The sequence below is a fragment of the Priapulus caudatus genome, unplaced genomic scaffold, assembly GCF_000485595.1.
Source record: "Priapulus caudatus unplaced genomic scaffold, Priapulus_caudatus-5.0.1 Scaffold310, whole genome shotgun sequence".
Taxonomy (NCBI): Eukaryota; Metazoa; Priapulida; class Priapulimorpha; order Priapulimorphida; family Priapulidae; genus Priapulus; species Priapulus caudatus.
In genome coordinates this window covers 308,249-313,295 of record NW_014577371.1, presented here as the reverse complement: position 1 = coordinate 313,295, position 5,047 = coordinate 308,249, and the positions used below count along the sequence as shown (strand labels likewise).

The following is a 5,047-nucleotide window of genomic DNA, read 5'->3' as shown; positions in this document are numbered from 1 at the left end:
ACTTTATTTATGTTAAATAACTACAGATTCATGCTCTATGCTCCGCTCGAAACTTTTGCCAGCTGTTTGATGCGAATTTCTACCGATCGCGAGTAGTCGGATCCCGTTTCGTACACAAAAATGGCCGATCGGCGACCATGGCTACGCCACTAGCTGGAATGGCACAATTACACAACAAGACCCATTTTACTTCTAATGCTTTCGAAACGTCCACGAGGCATCTAACTTGCGTGCATAATGCAAATTATTGCACTCTAGTGCCGAATTTCTGCGAAAAAAAAATGGTAAAAAAGGCATTTTCTACAGACGATATAGTGAACAATTGCGGAGGCTTACTGTGGTACACCTCCTTTAAAAACGAGCAGCGGAGATACGGATCGACTTGAAATTTTAGATGAATGATTTAGAGCCTTTTCCTTATACGGGTACCGAATTTCAAATGTGGCATAACTCCAGGAGCTGAGAGATCACTCTCTGAAATGAGCCCCCAAAACACAGAAATCAATAGAAATTAATGTTTGCTTCATGCGGTTAAGCGCATTGTTAGAACGAGGGTTAGGGTCAATTGCAACCAACAAATTTAAGATATTTTGATACTGTTAGTGTTAGGAGTGCCATAAAAGAGTAAAACAAGGATAATTATCTATTTTATGGTACCAAATAAGTGTAAAATGAGTGTATTTTAACGTAGATATGTAAATGACATGTACATTATGTACACGGATATGTTTCTGTTTACATAAAATACATGTGTAAGTGTTATTCGAACACGCATGTGTCTAAAAATCATGCTAGAGCACTTGCATAACTGATTTTCATTAACATAACACTCAATTATTCGATTTCTTTGGCAGAATAGCACTCCTTACCAGGCGGCTTAAGGTGTTGCACAACAGTAGAGGGCGTCCATAGGCGGCAGGCCTGAATAAGCATCGAACAGAAATTAATTAAAAATACACTGTTACTGCGCTTACACAACATACACTTTATTCATGTTAAATATCTACAGATTCATGCTCTATGCTCCGCTCGAAACTTTTGCCAGCTCTATGATGCGAATTTCTACAGAGTAGTCGGATCCCGTTTCATACACAAAAATGGCCGACCGGCGACCATGGCTACGCCACTAGCTGGAATGGCACAATTACACAACAAGACCAATTTTACTTCTAATGCTTTCGAGACGTCCACGAGGCATCTAATGCTAGCCGCACACTATCCGATTTTGCACTGTGCACAGCACTGTGCCCCGCACACTATACGACCCACTCCCGATCGATCGGGAGGCCCCCGCACACTGTCCGACTCAAAGTTGGCGCAAACCATGGCACTCTCGTGGCGTTCCAAGCGGATTTAGCGTGTACTAAGGGTCGGGAGTGTTTTCCCGCCATTTTTACCGAATGCGGTTCCCATGGCGCTGCTCTGTGATTGATCAATTTTCTTCAGCGCTCGCCGATCGGGTTGGATGGCCACGCACACTATCCGAGTCGCGTCGTAAGCCCTCGCACACTATCCGCTCCCGATTCAAAATTCGAATCGGGCCAAAATGACCTCCCGAGCCAAACTTAAGCCTCCCGATCGCGCTCGGGTCGGATAGTGTGCGGCGAGCATTACTTGCGTGCATAATGCAAATTATTGCACTCTAGTGCCGAATTTCTGCGAAAAAAATGCTAAAAAAGGCATTTTCTAGAGACGATATAGTGCAACGGTAAACAATTGCGGTGGCTTACTGTGGTACACCTCCTAGAGAGACGCCTATGTTACACATAATTTAACCCCTATTGAACTTTATTAAACTGAATTTTTACCGCGGTTAAATTATGTGTAACAAGACATCTGATTGATTAAAAAGGACATAATTTAACCACGATTGAATTATTTCTACCACGGTAAAAATAAATATTTCTGAGTACGATGGCCAACCATAGACGCCTAACGATACAAAGCAGACAGTGTAATGAGTTATATATCATTGTTTGTACTATCGGGCATTACAACAGTCGCTAGCAGTAAATAATTACTGAATAAATCCCATATTTTGCTAAATCATGCAGCGCTCGAAAATAACCAGGTTCTTTAGAAAATGCCGGAATTACGTTCGCGCTGTGCCATCACTCTAGCAACGGGTTTTCCTGAAACTTGGTACAGGTGTTAGGTATGAGAATACGTTGAAAGCTTCCGCTGTTCGGGCTGAATGGCAAAGTTGCTGTTGCTGATTTTAGAAAATGTTCGCAGCTGCTCTAGTGGGTGGTTTAACAACAGCATTGTTCTTTTTACGGGTAAGCAATAGCATAAATTATAGAGCGATAACAAATAAACTCTTTTCATTCTCTTTTAATCAACAAGTCGCTTAAGAATAAATGCTATTCTAGAGAAGACCGAGAAATTGTTCGTAGCACAATATATAGGCCTACTTTAATTATGTGCAATAATTTATCTTAATAATCTTATAATCTTAATTATCTTAGACAATCATAATGTTTTTATTTCGAGGTACACGTTGCTCTGAGATACCTAATAATGCATATGTGAACAACGCTGAGAGAAAATTTAGGGGTGGATAATTCACGTGAACATTAGAATATTCTGCTGTTAAAGACCGTATACAGGAACACTTGTTAAACACGACATGTTTATATTAAGTCATACGCGCGACACTAGCGCCGACCAACGGCGAGTTACTATCTGCAGGATTCCCGCTGCTTGGTAAAAAGCAAGAGGTTGAAAGCTTGCTTCGTCGCTCGTTCATGAGTGAGTGACGTCACGTCCATGCGGACTTAAACTCCTGTTTTAAGGTGCATTGTGACCCTAACGCTAACCCTAACCCTAACCCTAACCCTAATCCTAACTCTAACCCTAACCCTAACTCTAAAAAATAACCCTAACCCTATTAAAAACAAAATTAATTAAATTTTGTACAGTCGAACCTGTGACGTATGTCTGACGTATGTGAGCGACGAAACAAGCTTTCAACCTCTTGCGCTTGGTAACAACATTTGATTCTAGGCAGTTAGTCGTAAATAGAGGCACTTGAGTGCATAAAGCAAGATGATTTATTTTAATTCGCTGTGTTATCAGGTTTTAATTCGTGAGCTTATTGCTTTAGGTCGCTTGCACAAAATTGTGATAATAAAAGTTAATAAAACGTATTTTAAGCAGGCTAACGGTTTTGTTTACTACAATAGATGCAGCGTATATGGTTTCAAAGGCACGGGTCATTTGAGATTAACACATTATTAATTCACAAAATAATTGGTATAATACGCGAGGTGTTTTTTTAACTACAGGTTGGCGAATTTAAGCAAAGTGCGGTTCAAAAACAAGCTGAATATGTGTTCATGGGGTTTGCATATTCCGTTTGAACACGCCAGTGACTGGGCCGCGGGAATAAGAGACAGATGAAAAGGCTGCGTATCTTACACATAACACTACGGAATGTGGTAACCTTCGGGTGCCACATCTCCACAAAGTGCAGTGAAGTGAACGCGGTAAGCACTTTCTAGCTACGCGAGAATCTCTCTTCCTCGGGGTCCTCATCTCCATCGTGTTTTTTTAACAAATATAATATAGTTCACATCGTGCTTCCTGATGTTCTTTCTGTGCGCTTTGTGCTGCATTTGATCGCAGAAAGTTTTTTTTCGGCGCTTTTACCTGGCACAGAACTGATGAGTCATTCTATGCTTACAATGTCCACTCACAGTTTGCAACCCGTTAAAATCCGTTGAGTGGCGCTAGTGTCGCGCTTGAACCCGCATTTCGGTCAGCTGTTCCGTCTTTATTGTATACGATCTTTGTTACTATAGATAATTGCATACATAAATCATACATGATATAAATTATTTTAATGTTTAGGGCCGCACGCATAATCTCAACCATTCCACGGTATTGGAGTTCATCGTGATTCGGTTGCTGCGCGGTGGAAAACTGGCTGCGTCCAAGGTCACCATGCCCCGTAACTGCAGTAGTTGAATGCCCTGTAAATCTAAGAAAAAGAAGTTCTATCCTCTATCGTTCAGTTGATGGCCAATTCTTCTGCAGAGGTAGAGTTCTCCGCCTGAAAAATAGAATCACGGAGACGCGTACTTCCGGAGATGTTGAACCTGGGCTGTCTTAATTGCGGTTTCTCTCTCTCTCTCTCTCTCTCTCTCTCTCTCTCTCTCTCTCTCTCTCTCTCTTTCTCTTTCTCTATTGTTAATACAGCCACTTCCCGCTGACATCTGGGCACAGTGCCACAGACGATCTTCGACTGATAGCGTTTCCTCCCCGCTATAAAACGTGCATGGCAATGGATGTTTACTAGAAGAAAAAGAATTAATACCACTAGACAATACTGGGCGGGAAAACATACGTTCCGTCCTGTCCGCCATATGACACTCCGGCATTTTTCGACAGACGGATGCAAGAGCACACAGACAAAAAACATAATTGCTTTAATGGATTCCAGGCACGTCGTTTATCCGTTTATTATGTGGACGTGTTTTTCGCGCTAGTAAATTGTCTTACAATTCATACATGCACCAGCGATAGTCAATTATGGTGTTCACGCATTATCGGTCATTCGTGACATTGCCTTGCGGTTCTGGCACTAACCAGTTTCTACCATATATAAATAAGGGTTTCAACATCTGTAGATAGATATCAGCGCACATACATTCTGAACAGATCTGCACAGCTAACACGCGCGTCGGCTACTCCTGGGTATTATAGAAAGGATCGATGCTCATATTACGTTGCACAAGCTTATACAAGGTATATTAATTACTCCAGATATTGGAGATCAACCAATATGATCGACTTATTACAAGTCATCTGGAAGATTTAATAACCTGGTGACACGCGGCGATTGTTAAAATATTTGAGCTAGATTAAAAGTTTATTAAAGATATTTTGTTAAAGATTATATTATAAACGTCAATAATATAGCTGCCATCTAAGCAGATAGATAAACAATAACGCCGTATTATCGTGTGTGTGTGTGTGTGTGTGTGTGTGTGTGTGTGTGTGTGTGTGTGTGTGTGTGTGTGTGTGTGTGTGTGTGTGTGTGTGT

General features: G+C 41.3%; 1 long non-coding RNA gene across 1 annotated transcript in view; it reads left to right on the top strand.

Annotated features, from left to right (window-relative positions):
- Nucleotides 1–4,647: 4,647 nt before the first annotated feature.
- Nucleotides 4,648–5,047, top strand: part of LOC106808884 — a 2,035-nt gene continuing 1,635 nt past the window's right edge. The window contains exon 1 of the long non-coding RNA XR_001393819.1: nt 4,648–4,749. This is a non-coding gene — a long non-coding RNA (uncharacterized LOC106808884). The remainder of the gene's footprint in view (nt 4,750–5,047) is intronic.